Below are 18,406 nucleotides of genomic sequence, written 5' to 3'. Positions count from 1 at the left end.
AAAATTCCGCACTTAGTTACATTATTATCTTTTTTCGACACCATACGGTCATCTACAGTGCCAGTCAAATTCGGTTCGAAATAGCAATTTTAAATAAATATAATTCCTCGTAAAGAAGTAAATTAACTTTCGTAGGAATTTTTGTGTTTTTCATTTTTTATATTTTTTACTGGTTATTGAATAAAGGTGATCTACTGTTAGAAAAGCAATCAGAGAGTTAGTATTTGAGATCGAGTGCAGTGCTTATTCAATCAGCCAGGCGTCTTTATTATCTAGTACATCTGCTTTCTCTTTTTTTTACAAATGGCATATTTGGTATAGATGTATAAATGGTGTACGTTAATTATATAAATATACAATGATTGGATATTTTCTAAAACATGGTTACTTTAATCAGATATTAACTTTTCTAAAGAGTCTACACAATAGGAACAAAACTAATTCACGTCTCATATCAGCAAGATCATCTAAACATGATTGCCAAACGATGTTGTTGAGTAGGGTACATTTTGGGCTACAAAATTGAACAACAAATGCCCCCCAGTATTATGACGCTCAAAGTCAGACATTGCATTCATTTTTGTAAACTTTTTATCAAAATTACATGGTTCATAAAAAATCTAGTATCTACAAGTAACTATAAAGTGCACATAGCAATCAATATATGTAGTACATCGCATTCTTAAACATGTGTTGTTTTTTTAATTTAATATCATATCCATCTGATCATATGCTTTAAAAATATGTGAATGTGTAGAAAACACCATGCTGTGCGAGCAATATTGATTTCATCTTTTATAAAATCATTTCAAGGACATCATTGATATCAAAGCCAATTATTTATTAGGTAACTATGAAAATCAAGCTAGTTAGTGAATTAAAAAAGAATGTGTGCATAGTTTTTCTACATTTGCTCATGAAAAAATGCACAAAATACACAATGCAGAAGTGAGACCTAGTATTCAATTCTTTTAACCTTTTTTGTTCAATGCAAAAAAAGTGTCTTTTTTGGCGGAAATATTTTACAAAAAGTCTTTTTTTATTTGATATAACTCGTCAGGCACGTTTTTTATAAAGATAACTGTATAGAATTGTGTTAAATGGCTTTTTTCATAAAAAAAAAAATAAGAAGTTCCTCTTTTGGATACTTCTGATTCAAATGAAATGCCGTTTTTAAGCTGTGGGTTGATTTTTATTTATAATGATATTGAATCCCTGTAATATTTTTTATGCTGTAATAGTCGTTTAGATAAGAAACCGGGTCGAGCAAGCGAAATACACAGTGCGTGGTAATTACATATTAACTTAATTACAAAACTTTAACATATGACATTAATTTTGTATGCATATGAACTTAGTCATTGTCACTTTGTATGTTTTTACATAATGTATTATACAATTGAGCTGATACAGATTTATTTGCTCGATTTCAATGGCACACGATTAAAACCAGCATTCATAATAAATCAAAAATGCTTTATCTAACAACAATTTTAAACAAATAATTAGAAGTCATTGTTAAGTATTATGGTTCACTTTTCATTGATTTTATGGAAGGGGAGGGGGGAGGGGCATTCATGAGTTTACATCATCGATAAAACTAATTATAAAAAGATTAAGTTCCGTAGTTGGCTCAACGAAATATAATGAGTCCACAGTATAGTTGATGTCGATTATAATATAACAACGATAAATACTTCATGATATCATCAAAATTATTATTATGTTTGTCCCTTTTGTCAATCTATTATTGAAACGATATATTTAGAATTATATTGAAACAAAAATTAAGATATGTGCAAATAAATGTTAGCGTTTTTATTGTTTCTATATGCAAACAATATTGGTAATAACAAATATGTACATGTATACTCCAGTGGCAATATATTGCAGTGTCATTTTTTTTGGCTGAAAGAGGAGACTAGGTGTATTTATTAAATTAAACGGATTAAAAAAAAACCAACTTCCAACACAATCGAACTTTTGTATAGTGTATCCAACAATATAATATGCCAGCTATGTACTGTAAACCAACTTGTATTCGAATTAATTTTATTACGAGATTTACCAAAGTAAAACTGGTTCACCACTACTAATGTTCATAAATAAGATAAATACTATTTTAAAACTAATACGCTAGAGGCTTTGGGGACTATTTCGCTGCGAAAGATATTTGCGACAATGTGGTTTTATATAAATTTGCAAAATTTTCTCACACGCAAATAAAAGTTGTTTTACAGTATAGCCTATTTTTACCGTTAGTTCTATGGTCAGTTCAGGTTAACACTAGCAGTTTTTTTTGCATTTTTACAGGGATAATAGTACGCAAAATTTTGGGGTTTGTCGTAAAAATATTAGGAAACTTGTATTTTAAAACGATACATGTATTTATGTTGAATTAAATTATTTTAAATAAGTGACGTTTTAAAGATACATAATTACGCAAAAGTGTAAACTTTTCATTTAAAACTGTTGTAAGATTGTTATTGGAAAGAATAAACTTTGATACAATGCACGTAAAAGCAAATAATGAATTCAAGGTACGGCGAATGTAAATGTGTTTAAAATAAATCAGCAAAAAGTAAAACGTTTTGTTTCACACATTCTGCAGAAATACAGTGTATAATTAAAATGCTTAAAATGAAATAATTCAGAAGTGATAATTTTGTTTCAGAGAATTGGAGAGAGAGAGAGAGAAAGAGAGATAGAGAAGGAGAAAGAGAAGTAAAAGTAAAGTAAAAATGTAAGATGTTCCAATTCTTATCAAAAATCTCATTACCGCCATTTTTATCAGAAATAAATTTATTATCTAAGTGTTTCATAAAAGAGCTTTTAAAACAACATTGCATAAGCAACAATCAACTGTTTCTCAGTACATCTTGCTGTGTAAATATAGTACTTTAACGAAAGAAAATTATAAAATGGATATCTTTGCTTTTATCATGGATGCCCTAAATAAAAGTGTTTAAAAATACCATTTCCTGTTCATTCATTTGATTCCTTCTCTTTCTTTACCTGTTGTTACAGAGGTATTACTGTTAAGAATATCATAAAAGAACTTTGACTTTTGCATTTCATAAATTTATACAGTGGGGCCTCAGATATCCGGACAGATAACCGGACGCTTCAGTTTAAGAACAATTTTATTTGGGAACAGATTTTGTATATGTTATTTTGTCTCATTTATCCGGAATTCCGCATTCCGGATCCGGACAGTCTGTTTTTACCACAAAACACTGATTTACTACTAATCTTCCTTCATTTAACCGGACGGTAAAATTTGATGATACCCTACTCAGTACAAAAGATTACCCCTGTCACTTTAGTTTCACACCTTTTTTACGTGCTAGATCCTCATAAGTAGCTTGTCTAAACACACTGACTTCCCAAATCACTTTGAAAAATTGCGAACAGCAGTGTATCACACACATATCACACTTGGACACAAAGAATTTAGCTAGACTCGGTTATCATTATTGTCCGGTTAATATTTCATCAGAAAATAATAAAATAAAGCAGATACAACTCTAGCATGTGTTGCTATATGGTATGAAAGGTGAAAAAAAAACCCTAGTATCAACACTAGGAGCCATTGTATACAAATACATTATCATTCATGACAAAAATATACACATTTCAGATATCCGGACGATTGGACTTGGGAACGAAAGCTCCGGATAACTGAGGCTCCACTGTGTATGTTTTCTCTAACAAACAGTTTGTTAATTTTCTTAACGTTCGGTTTTCACTAAAAGTTCTGATGTAAGTCTTTATAGAATGGATTATGCCTGTATATACTAAAAAGTTAACATTTAAATCTGACTGTACAGTATCATAAAACTCATCTAAACTAAGAAAAGTACTATATTCTGCATTAATATCATTGGTGTATCTAACACTATTGTCGAGTAGCTGTTTATTAAAATAAGATTTCCCTCCAATATGGATCAAAGATTAATAAAATAAAGGTGAGATTGCAGTTGCACCAGACTCCTATGCATTATATTGTCAACCCATGTTTTAAATGCATATATTCAGAACTTGTTTTTAATGATTTCCAAAGTATATAAATGTATTCAATACTATAATTTATTAGGGCTGCGCTCTGCGGGTGCCCTATTATGATCAGTCTGTCCATCCATCCTTTTGTCTGTCTGTCCATCCATGATCTCTTATCCGGAGCATATCTTTCTCCTCTTGGCCTAATCTTACTCACACTTCACCAACAGAGTGCCTCTCTGTAAATAGTGTCCAGTGACCTTGAACCTTGTTTCAAGGTCAAACTTGAAAATCATAGCAAAATTATATGAAAATCCTTGTCCACATCATACCTTTTCTCCATTTGGTCCAATCTGACTCATACTTTACAATTCATGCCTAATTAACATAGTTGCATAGTTATGTATTCCTTTGGATACATATATACAAATCTTTCCGCTTTCTTTCAATTACACATATTCTTATTACATATTTATTTGTTTTATTTCATATCCACTACGTGTACGTTTGATCATAACGCCATTTTTTTTATGTGGAGCTTTATGAAATTTAGTTAATATAGATCCTCGAAATCTTCTTTCCTAATTTCCCACCTAAGGCCAAGGTGTAACTCTGAAAAGTATCCTCCTCTAAATACCGCAGCCCGTTTCCCAATCTGTATGCACAGAATGAAGCTCGGCCATTCAGTCTACTGAATGTTTACTGAATGGCCTGGAAAGGTGACTGAATCGCATAGCTATGCCATTCAGCCACATTTCAATAACCATTCAGTCATCTTTCAGTTGAGTGAATGGCAGAGGTTCATCCTGGGATGAAAAGAGAAGGCAGAAGGACGTCTTCTAGATTGACTACTCTATTATTTATTTATTTATAACAATTTCACAATAAATATCGATATTGATTTTAATGAAGTTTATAAACAATACTATTAATTACAAAAAATATTTAAAGCACAAAAATATAGGTTAAATTTTCTTAATCTATTAACTTTTGAGAATGCGCGCAAGTGTTAGAATTTATTACACTTGTATAAAAAGAAGAGACAGCTTTTAGATGACTACTAGAGAGATGTGTTGAACCGTGCCCCTTGTATACGCACGGAAACATTTATGACATTCTCGCCCTAATAAGTAAATGCGATCAAGTTCATTCTACTGGTCTGATGTGTCATAGTCAGTAGTAGCATTTCATTTATATTTCTGACCCGGCGCCGACAGGCTCATTACTGGACTTTGAAATTACAGATATCGGTTTGAGCCCAAAAAAGGATACGTTATATATGTAATGCATATCCAAGTGCTGTATGTAAATACGTCAAAACAGAAATAAACAGAAGAATTATTCTATACTTTACATAAATCACTGAAAAATCGAATGAAAAAGTGAATACATTTCGTTTCTGACAATTCACTTTGCTTCGACACAAACTTGAAATATCGGAGGAAATTAGAATATACATGTTGGTTTAACTATAGGTTTATACCTGCTCATATCTATGGTGTCCGGATAGGGCCATTTGCGTTAGCGCGACATCGCGTTCAGATAAACGAGACATCGCGCTAACACACAACACGCCGTCGCGTTAACGCAACTTTGCACAACACACCGTCGCGCTAACACACAACACGCCGTCGCGCTAACACAACTTTGCACAACACGCCGTCGCGCTAACGCAACTTTGCACAACACTCCGTCGCGCTAACACACAACACGCCGTCGCGCTAACGCAACTTTGCACAACACGCCATCGCGCTAACACACAACACGCCGTCGCGCTAACGCAACTTTGCACAACACGCCGTCGCACTAACACACAACACGCCGTCGCGCTAACGCAACATTGCACAACACGCCGTCGCGCTAACGCAACTTTGCACAACACTCCGTCGCGCTAACACACAACACGCCGTCGTGCTAACGCAAATTTGCACAACACGCCGTCGCGCTAACACACAAAACAATTTCAAACAGTTCCAAATTTATTTTATTCAAAAATCTGAAATTGTTTCCAATAATAAAAAAAATACAGCCAAGATACAATAATGGATTAACATCCATATGACAATTCCCTTATTAGGGACTTTTATTTAAAAATGATAAAATTGCACAAGAAAAAAAACTCCCATAGAAATCTTAATATTTGTATTGTTTTTTTCATCTCGATTAAATGCCTATCAAATCTCCCTTTAAAAATGCAACAAAGATCTTACTTTTTTAAAAATATGAATGCAATTTACAAAATAACTGCATGTACATGAATAAACAAAGAAAACGTCACTGTTACATGAACATGATACACTTGTCTCAATTTGTTTTGAACTCCAATGAAAATATACACCATAAAATATTTTTGAAAAGTCTAAAGTATCCATCTTAAGTATAAAAAAAAATACACTACACGATAGTAGTTGACTATAGATGTATGACACAGATTTGATTTGAATATGTATGTCAATAAATTCCAAAATGAGGTCAAAGTGACCCACTTACAAGTTGGGATAAACCTTTTCTTTGTTAGTAATGTAATCTAATGTTTTACAAAAGAACAGGATTTGATATCATTTATTTGATAATCCATTAAGTCCAAAGTGAACTTCTCATTTCCACCCATGATGTACCAACTGATCATATTTTAATATCATAAGCCTGTCAGTATTTAATACATGACTCAGAGTGAGATATGAAAAGCTTGTTGGCCATAAAAAAGCTAACAATGGAGCAGTCTGTCAAATCATGTGCAAAAATATGATGTATACATTTACGGTAATTAATTATGCTGATTGCGACACACTTCATTCCTGATTAATATTCTTCTTTACACATGGTTTACCTTCCTACATTTCACTACTTTACCTACATTAATATTTTTGAATCCAAGACATGAAGTCAAATATACATTGTTAATATATGTCAAGTATTACTACATGTACATGTACTTGCTTTTTGTAGCATGAATGTATAAAATACAAAGTATCACAGAGAACATTCACCTTACAATTCTCATCAATTCCAATATTAGTTACATAACACAGATTAAAATAAAACCCACATGGAAACAACTTTCTATGCAAGTAATTTTGTTATATAAAAATTGTAATACATGGGGTATATGTTGTCGTTATATATTTTCATATACGACATAATTGAATATTGTTTGGTGTATTTTATCATTTCTGTGACCCATGCATTCATCTCCTAATGCAGTGTTTTTACATTTACGATTGGTTTCTTAATTTTTCATATATTGCGGCAAATAAAAATAAGTTACTTATCAATACATGTTTAAACAAAGAAAATGGAAAAAAAGTAGTTAACACTTATCAACTTGGAGGTGTGAGGATATATGTTACATGGAGTCTAATATTTTATGCAATATTTGCAAATATAACAAATTATTTAAGAAAATGAAAGTTAATATTTGCAAGGTCTAATCAATCATTTAATAAGTCAAATCCATGTGATTTTCTAAGATTCTAGCTTACAGACAGACATTGTAATATACTGGTATTTGATCATATAAAAAAGTACTTTTATAGTTTATAGGTTTTTTGAAATGAGAATACTTTACAGTTAAAAAGTCTTGTTCTGCATAGGTTTAGTCGGATCGTAGAGATGTGTCCATTCGAATCAATAAGGAGTGTCCTTGGCTGTTGTTGATGTAACCTGAGTCGTAGTTTATGGAAATAGGCCTTTTTGGGGGATTTTCGAGCATTGTCCAGACCAGTGAAGCACTCATATGATCTTTTATGGTTACAGCAGACTTAGTAGTTCTGGACAGCATTAAAATTCTTCTTCTTGCGATGAACTTGTTCCTTTCACTGGGCTGTACTTTATGTCTGTTCTATTAATCTTAAACAAGGATAATAAAGTTTCATTTAGATTTTTAAACAATAAACATTCAGCCTAACATGTAATAAAAGCATTCTGAATAAAATTTTGAATACACAAGATACTATGCAGTTGCCAGTTGCTGTTTAAACTATGTCATGTAATGACTACAGTAGCATCTGGTCTAAAATGTTTCATTTTATATTTGAAGCAATGTTATTTTCAATTTGATTCAATTATTGTTTATTGAACAATGGAAAAACTTATCAACAATAAGTGTGTTTCACCACCACCCCCCCCCCCCATATCAACCTCTTTTTCAAGAACTTAGACCTGGATTTCCCAAAAATCGCTACAGTAAATTATAAACATCCAACACATGTATACGTTAATGGTGAAAATAATCAATTTCAAAGCAATACCTTGCGTTCACATCGTCCAGCTGGTCAAAACATTCACCCGAATCACCGAACAGAGGATGTAAGTAATCACCGGAAACATTGACTTTGTATTCTGTCAATGTTGAAAAAGAAAAAACATGAAAGGTTTCATTTTCCGGATTTAATTAATAATTGTTTTTTTAAAATTTACGTTACATTTAGAGTTTGTAAATTGTATAATGTGCGAAAGATTCATTGAATTGTTCGTCCTGTTTACCAACCAAGTATTCATATATTAGGGACGTTTATGGCATAATACCGTTATCTGCACCGCGGTGCAGATAAATTATGACGTTATTTGACGTTGTTGACGTTGAGTGTAAGTTGCTTACAAAGTATATAAATCTCTTTGAGAACAACTAAATTCGTTCAATTCACCGGAAGTGCATGTACATGTAGGGACGTCTGCTTAAGATTTAATGTGGTTCCGTGTATGACAATATTTTAGATTCTGTGTTGTGACCAAATGAAACATCTTTGCTAGCCAAGGGTTTCCGACCCTTCGCTAGCGAATATGCGAATAAAAGTAAATAGTATAATTGCAGCTTATTCCGTTTGTGCTTATTTTTATTTTTGTGTTATTACAGGAAGAAGAAAAACCCCGGTTATTTAAGTAAAATAGCAGCTTATTCCGTGAATGTTGTGTTGTGATGGGATGAAAGGCCATTTAAATAACACAGAGCTCTGCATATTACGTGTATAATTATAAGGTTGTTTATTAACGGAATAAACTGCTTTTTACTTAAAACAGAAGCTTATTTCGTACAATTATGCTTGTTCTAGTTTTCATGTTATCACGGAATAAACGACTTTTAAATATCCATATTTTCTTTTAATTCCCTGAAATGTCGAACAACCTAAACCTAAATGATAACCATTAGATATTTTGAAATTTGCATATATGCTATGGATACTGGCATATTCATTAATGCTTGCTGTCCTATCCGTTTACGTGAGGCTTAATAATTTACTTTTGATTTTAACAATTTATTTTATTCCTTCACAAATCCAAACGAAATAAAGCGAACACAATCTGAACGTGTTTTGTAAAGAAAAAAGCCCCTCTTACTCAGTTTTCCAAATTCTCTCTCTCTCTCTCTCTCTCTCTCTCTCTCTCTCTCTCTCTCTGGAATACGTCTTTCGGAGGCATATTTATCATGATAAATTGAGTGTCGTCTCTCTATATATACTCCTGTTATCTGAACCGCGGTGCAGATTAGTTTGAGCCTTTTTTCAGATGTCTCTTATTTCACCTATAGAATGTTCCCTCAAAAGATTCTAAACCCCATTTTCTGATGTATGTCCCCCAAAGAAAACCCTTTTCCCGGAAATACTTCCCTTTCGGAAGCGCATTTATTATGATAAATTGAGTGTCGTCTCTCTATATATACTCCTGTTATCCGCACCGCAGTGCAGATTAGTTTGAGCCTTTTTTCAGATGTCTCTTATTTCACCTATAGAAAGTTCCCCCAAAAGATTCTAAACCCCATTTTCTGATGTATGTCCCCCAAAGAAAACCCTTTTCCCGAAAATACTTCCCTTTTTGAGGCATATTTAGTATGATAAATTGAGTGTCGTCTCTCTATATATACTCCTGTTATCTGCACCGCGGTGCAGATAAGTTTGAGCCTTTTTCAATTGTCTCTTATTTCACCTATAGAATGTTCCCCCAAAAGATTCTAAACCCCATTTTCTGATGTATGTCCCCCAACGAAAACTCTTTTCCCGGAAATACTTCCCTTTCGGAGGCTTATTTATCATGATAAATTGAGTGTCGTCTCTCTATATATACTCCTGTTATCTGCACCGCGGTGCAGATTAGTTTGAGCCTTTTTCAAATGTCTCTTATTTCACCTAAAAATGTTCCCCCAAAAGATTCTAAACCCCATTTTCTGATGTATGTCCCCCAAAGAAAACCCTTTTCCCGGAAATTCTTCCCTTTCGGAAGCGCATTTATCATGATAAATTGAGTGTCGTTTCTCTATATATACTCCTGTTATCTGCACCGCGGTGCAGATTAGTTTGAGCCTTTTTCAATTGTCTCTTATTTCACCTATAGAATGTTCCCCCAAAAGATTCGAAACCCCATTTCCTGATGTATGTCCCCCAATGAAAACCCATTTCTCGGGAATATTTCCCTTTCGGAGGCATATTTATCATGATAAATTGAGTGTCGTTTCTCTATATATACTCCTGTTATCTGCACCGCGGTGCAGATTAGTTTGAGCCTTTTTCAGATGTCTCTTATTTCACCTATAGAATGTTCCCCCAAAAGATTCTAAACCCCATTTTCTGATGTATGTCCCCCAAAGAAAACCCATTTCTCGGGAATATTTCCCTTTCGGAGGCATATTTATCATGATAAATTGAGTGTCGTCTCTCTATATATACTCCTGTTATCTGCACCGCGGTGCAGATTAGTTTGAGCCTTTTTCAGATGTCTCTTATTTCACCTATAGAATGTTCCCCCAAAAGATTCTAAACCCCATTTTCTGATGTATGTCCCCCAAAGAAAACCCTTTTCCCGAAAATACTTCCCTTTTTGAGGCATATTTAGTATGATACATTGAGTGTCGTCTCTCTATATATACTCCTGTTATCTGCACCGCGGTGCAGATTAGTTTGAGCCTTTTTCAGATGTCTCTTATTTCACCTATAGAATGTTCCCCCAAAAGATTCTAAACCCCATTTTCTGATGTATGTCCCCCAAAGAAAACCCTTTTCCCGAAAATACTTCCCTTTTTGAGGCATATTTAGTATGATAAATTGAGTGTCGTCTCTCTACATATACTCCTGTTATCTGCACCGCGTGCAGATTAGACAGTGATATTATTTCTTTTTTTTTCATAGTTGTGTTAGATAATACATTTACTATAATAATGTCTAAAATTTGTTGATGTAAATATATATCCGAATATATTAATATCTCACAAAGTGGTTGGATCCGTCCCGTGAATTCATTTCATTTTCCCATGATGCTCTAAGAATAAAATCAACAGGAAGTCGATGAAAAGAGGCAATATTACCTCAGATATATCTTATTCGACATTTTTATCGATAGTTGACGTTACGTCAAATAACGTCAAAAATTATCTGCACCGCGGTGCAGATAACGGTATTATGCCGTTAAATTGGTCAAAACGTTTATTTTAAAGAGATACGGTAATAAAAATTAAAATGCCGAACCAAGTTTGAAAAAATGACGCCATCTTGATTTGATGGTTCGAGATCTCGTTTACAAATGAGAGATGAATTAGAGCCTTGAAAAAGTTACTGGGAGTATCTATATTGTAAATTAAGTTACCTTGACATGAGTTCTTCGTTCCTGCATTATCTCCTTGTTGTAGAGGCTATTAATGCTTCTCAATTCTCCATTTTACAACAGCACCTTCTTGTCCATTTTAACATTCGCTCGGAATCATAAAGTGTGCCAATACTGACCAATCAGAACCCGCTAAATCTGGGAAAAGTGCATCTTGGGATAGTTTAAAATAAATAATGTTTAATCAAAATTATCATTTTTTACCGAATAGTATACTTTTTACATGTATATTTATTTTAAATAAGAACTGTCGGAGTCAGTATTTCCTGGTTAAATACGAAAAAGTATTGGCATGCAGTGCTTGTTACAATTGTATTTGTAACACGTGATTAACAAAAAAAAATGGCCGACCGTTTGTTTACAAATGTCTAATGAAATTAAACAAATTCTAAGGAGACATATGTATCAGATTTTGTCTTTAACTATATTTTATTTACATGTACTGATGATTTTGCCAAACTTAATATGATAGAGCCATATATAGTTAACTGACAAGTTAGTCTTGACTTGTCCAATTTTCACCGCGATTCTAAGCACGGTCATATTCTTATTCAAAATAAAGAGGTGTTAAAATATTATGTTCATCACAGAGCAGGTTCTGCATGAACACACAGCAATCACAAATATAATTAGATGCTGATCAATTAACGGGGTCCGGTTAACAGCGTTCACCCGTACGATCAATTTACTACTACGATGAATTGATGGCAATTATTTTACAGTTACACATGTGCACTGATTGGTCATACGATGAACAGTACGTTAAGAATACCTATGAAATTAAAATACAAACGCGTTAAACAAGCCGGGAAGTAATACGTACACGTCGGACTGATATATATGTGCCTAATAGCTCCCCCCCCCCTTTATCTCGCCGGAAATGTAATTGTTCCTAAATTTACCTTAAAAGATTGAGAATTTGGATAAATAGGCATACTAGCCCCCCCCCCCCCCCCCCCCCCACGATCAGGTTTTTCATGATTTTGGGAATTAGGGTTTTTCCTCAATATTTCTGAGGATTAGTCTAGCCCCCCCCCCCCCCCCCCCACTTTCAATTTGCTTCCGACGCCAGTGAATCATGATACAGTCATACATGTAGTAAAGTCTGAAATGCATGTAAATTAACAATTATTATTCCATTGGCGTGAAATTAAAAAAGAAATGAATTAGCTCTAAACTTCAGGTTGTACGAATATTTGGTATGATTTGTAAAAATTTACAACGACTTTACCTTAATTTGTTTGCTTAATTAGTTACTGTACCTCAAGGTTCATTCAAATGATAACTAAAGGATTTAAGAAGGAGTCTTACAAAATAGGTATATTAATTTATTGAGTGTATTAAGTAAAATACTTCTTCATTCTTTGTTTGCGACATATAATAGCTAGATTTTTTTTACTAAATAATTATAATTTACTTATCAGTTTTACTAACTCAGGTACACACAAATTGAAAAAACATTCCTGCCGGGCTCCAGTTATAAACTCACGCTTCGTACTGTGTATATGTTATGTAACAGTCTTTTGTTCACTCCTGACAGAAAAAAACCCCTGCAATCCACACAGAATATACAGGAAAATCACAGAGGAGGTCACCTGGACAAAGAATGTATACACATGTATACACGTGCCCGAGTACCTAAGATTAATGATTTCATCATATGCATTAAACAAGATCAGACATCAGTTTTTCTTTTCAAATTCAATTAATTACTTAGTAAGGTTCTTAATGGCCTTATTTTCCACAGTTGAAGATAGATACATGTATACATATAGTTTCAGTCACGCTGAAACCTTACTATACATTTTAGTATGTACGGATTCATTATCATTAGGCTAGAATTAAACTTAAACCTGTTGAAAATAAATGATATCACTATTAAACTCAAATCAATTTAAGTAATAGTTTTAGCAATGCGTAAACCATTTGGAATCTTAACTTAAAGGTTCAGCATACTGAAACTAGCGGAAATGTTCTAAAACTGATTGATATTTCCATAATAATTTACACAACTTTTCACACGATTCAAATTTAGTTTCCGCATTGCGGAAACCATCAGGAATCATAGACTAAAGTTTCTTCTGACTGAAACCTAACGGATACTTGCTGAATTGATATAATGGTTTCCGCATTGCGGAAACTATACATGAAACTTCAACTTCAAGTTTCAGCAAGGTTTCCATATAGTTTCAGTTTTGCTGAAACTTGATTTTTCATCCAGTGTTTACATAACTCAAAAAGTGTTACTGTTTTGATGAAGAGTATAGTATGAAAAAAATACTCAAAATATTTAGTCATATCAATTTCAAACAACGCTCATCTTTTTATGTTTATTGTAATAAAAAACGAGCTATAAATGAAGCAGCAGAATCTACTAGGTACATAGTTTTCATTCAAATAGGGTTAACCGTTGCAATATTGAAATTTATTTGTGAATTATCAACACTAAGTGTCGTGGTAGTGGCATTTGATATCAATGTTGTTTCATTTAATATCAAATTTATAAGATAATGTTACAACATTAGGGGCGACTTCATTGACACATTCGCGTTCCGTAACTTCGTCAGAATTTCCTAACATTATAGAAATATTCTGTATTCATAGATGCATCGTTTTTATGAAAGTTAAAATCACTTGATAGTTTGATAGTACACCGCAACAGTGCTGCGTAGAAGGAATATTAAACCTTTCGGCTTTCCATACAATATTGGATTTCCTGCTTGAGTTCTCTGCAGGTTTTAACATGTCAAGTCAAAGAGCGAAACCGAAACCAAATAAAACTAGTAGACTAATTGTTCACGGAACAATTAGAGGCCTTTCCACCTTCCATAATGATTCAAAAAAATTCCCGAAAATGTTGATAATTATTGAGTAATTAGAGAAAAATCAATTTACGAAGAAAAAAAAAGTAAAAAAAAAAAAAAATGGGTTCCGCACAGTGGTATCGATCCGAGTGCCCTTAGATTCCTAGGCGAGAGTGTTTCCACTACGCTATATCGCTTGTTATCTGATCGGAGGTAAAATTTGTTGAGTTGTGTAGTGAATTTGGATGATGATAGAAAGAAGAGATGAAGCGTTCTTCTGTCCATCTAAAATTGATACCCAACGCTGAGGAACCTTTAGAATAGATAGGGGCTTAGCGATTGGTTGGGAGGGCAGTATTTGTTCACCAGTTTATTCATAAAAATCAGTGCTGCTTGTAAACAATGTGGCCGGATAGCGTTGACTAAGAAATCAACAGGTCAGGTCAAACTCTGGTCGCCGGCGGGTATTTGAAGGTGTGGGAACGTCACTTTTGCTCAGCTGATGCGAATTCTCCCTGTGATTTGAAATGCACGTGCTTATAAATCTACTTACTGTCATGCATTCGTGGATTACAAGTACGGAAAATCGGAACTGAATTAAGGCCAGTCATGTATTTCAGCCAAGTCGGGAAATAAACAAACTGAAAGAAAATGTAAATTTAATTCATCTAAAATCGGGGTCTGGGAAGGAAGAGTTATCTTTCGTTGCACTTCAACACAAGTCGTCACAGGTTGCCGATGGAAATGTAAACAAAGATTTTCAGTGAAATTTGAGCATGAATTTATTAGATACAAATATCGAAGCGTTGAAATTTCGTTTCTCGGGACCATGGTTCGATGCCGCTGAGGTGGATAACTTTCTTCAATAGGGTTCATTTCGTTTGAAATTTGGCAGGCAATTAGATTCAGGTGTGAGGAACAGTCCCATGAATTTTCGCCAAGTTCTACAGAGGTTTACTGGAGCTGGAATTTTTATTTGGAGGCGTAGTCTAAAACGCGGTCTGGAGTCAAATGGCAGGCAGTGTTTCACCTTTTTAAAAAATTCTGACAAACAGTTGTAACACTTTTTTAAGGTTTTATTTTAAAAAGGAATATCAAATTTCAAGTTCAAATATCGAGGGTCATGTTCATATAAGAAATCAATCCTTGTATAAAAGAAGGGGGGGGGGGGCAAATTGTTCATATAACTGAACCTGATATATATGCTGCATACACTTATTACTCATTAGTTCTAAGAGGTCAAAGGTCAAGGTCAGGTCAAGGTCAAGGGTCAAGGTCAAACCTAAAAATAAGGGGGGGGGTGGTTTTAAAGAGCTTATTGCACATATAAATGAATCTGAAATGTATATGTAAAATATACTTGTAACGCATCAGTCCTTTAAGGTCAAGGTCAAAGGTCATGGTCAGGTCAAAGGTCAAGGTCGAAGGTCAAGGTCAAACCTAAAAATATAAGGGGTGGGAGTGTGAATTCGTGTTTAAAAGAGCTTTTTGTACATATAAATGAATCTGATATTATAGATGTTGCGGATACTTATAACACACCAGTCCTAAGATGTCAAGGGTTAAGGTCAAAGGTCAAGGTCACACATTTAACAGAAAAAAGAGGGGGGGGGGTTATTTCTAATGTGTTTGTGAAATCAATGAAATTCAAAGGGGAATTACTGCCAGAAGGGCACGTTGGACCCTTTTGGGATCAATAGATTGAAGAAACTTCTAAGTGTGCTGAAGACATTGGTCAAAGTTTCAAGTCTCTACCTGTTATGGTTTCAGAGGAGTAACGATAACAAGCGTTTCGTACAAAAGGGGCAATAACTCACTAACTATTACAAGATGGGAGCTGAAGGGCTACATTTTGAAATGTCTTAAGATGTCCTACTACATCCTTGATAAAATTTCTCTATATCACCCTAAACAAAAGAGATGCGAAAACTCATGAATAAACATATTTACAGATGACCTTGACCTTTGACCTTTACGTCATTTTGATCGGCCAAGGAAGACGCTTCCATCGCAAGTGGTCCAAAAGCTCTATGACAAATAGTAAAAAAGTTAGAAGTGATTTTATGGAAATTGAAATACTTTCAGGGGCAATAACTGATAGAAGGGGGTCTCGGAACCTTTCGGTATGAATAGATTGAAAGAGCGTCTAAGTGAACTACAGACGTTAGTAAAAGTTTCAAGTCTCTATCTCTTATGGTTTCAGAGGAGTAGCGATAACAAGCTTTTCGTATACAAGGGCAATAACTTTTTAAGTTCTTGGGGTCATTAGACACAGGGTCATTTGGTACCATAACTTTTAATGTTCAATCACATAAAGAAAAATGTGTTTCAATATCTCTTGAAATAAAAAAGTTTTCCCGTGGAAAATAGAGGAGAAAAATAATAATAAACTAGTAGACTAATTGTTCGCGAACAATTAGAGGTCTTTCCACCTCATTGTTTTTTTTATGTTTGAAATAAGATTGCTTCAATAGAATAAAGTATTTTTTCTGCGTTACTTCATAAAAAAGTGTCAAACGATTAAGTTTGCAATTTTTTATTACTTGACCTTTGACCTTTATGTCATTTTGATCTGACAAGGTAGACGCTTCAATACCAAGTGGTCCGATGTATCTATGAATATTGATTAAAAAATTGTTCGTGTTTTAATTAAATGTTTGAAACTTTCAGGGGCAATAACTGCATGAAAGGGACTTTGGACCCTTTCGTTATGAATAAATGAAAGGAGCGTCTAAGTGTTCTGAATACATTAGTAAAAGTTTCAAGTTTCTATCTCTAACGGTTAATGATGAGTAGCGATAACAAGCATATTGTACAATAGGGGCAATAACTCTATAATTGTTACATGGAAAGGGTCAATGGGTTACATTTTGAAATGTCTTATGATGTCCTTTTAAATACATGAAAAAGTTTTTCTCTGCCACCCTTAACAAAAGAGATCTAAAAACTCATTAATTTAGAGATTTCCAAATGACCTTGACCTTTGACCTTTATGTCATTTTGTTCGGCCAAGGTAGACGCTTCCATCCCAAGTGGTCCGAAGTCTCTATGATTAATAATAAAAAAGTTGAAAGTGATTTATGGAAATTCAAATACTTTCAGGGGCAATAACTGATAGAACGGGGTCTCGGATCTTTTCGGTATTAGTAGATTGAAGAACCGTCTAAGTGTACTGAAGACATTGGTAAAAGTTTCAGGTCTCTTTCTCTATGGTTTCAGAGGAGTAGCGATAACAAGCTTTTCGTAAACAAGGGCAATAACTTTGTAAGTTCTGGGGGTTATCAGGAACAGGGTCATTTGGTATTATAACTTTAAATGGTCATTTACATGAAGAAAAAATTGTTTCAATATGTCTTATAATAAAAAAGGTGTCCCTTGGAAAATAGAAAAGAAAAATAATAAGAATAAAAAACATAAAGAAAACAAAAGGTCTTTCACCTGAAAGGTGGAAAGACCTAATAACCAAAACAGTACTAGTATGTAAAGTATATGAATATCTTTTATTTGTTATATCGTGTTATTTCTTGCCATTCACTAAATATGTGCATCAATAGCATACATGTATAAATTTGAATCGGTAATTCATGGTTGCCATTTTTTCATCTAAAGGACGAGTGCACTTATGGGCCCCGGTATAAAGTGAAATAAAGATTAAAATTAAGCATATTTGTTCCCTAACATCACCTATTGATATATACTCCATTAGAATTAAGAAGTTTTAGCGCTAAATTTATTGTATATACAAAGCACGAAGCTTTACAACATAGCAGGGGTTAGCCAACATTCGTGATTTTGTATAATAAATCGAGGACGGGCATTCATTTCAAAGTTTTTGTTTACTGTCAGCCTAACCGAGCACAAATTAATAGAAAAGACAAATAACGAATATTATACATTATTTTAGAAAACTTCAGTGAAAATAAGAAGTTTGTACAACAATAGGCTGGTACCTAAAAACATGAAAAACGTATGAAAATCACAAGGTTTTTCCTATAGCAAGCGAAAGCTATTAC

Source organism: Magallana gigas, chromosome 1, assembly GCF_963853765.1.
Source record: "Magallana gigas chromosome 1, xbMagGiga1.1, whole genome shotgun sequence".
Classification (NCBI taxonomy): Eukaryota; Metazoa; Mollusca; class Bivalvia; order Ostreida; family Ostreidae; genus Magallana; species Magallana gigas.
Note: the sequence above shows the minus strand (reverse complement) of the source record.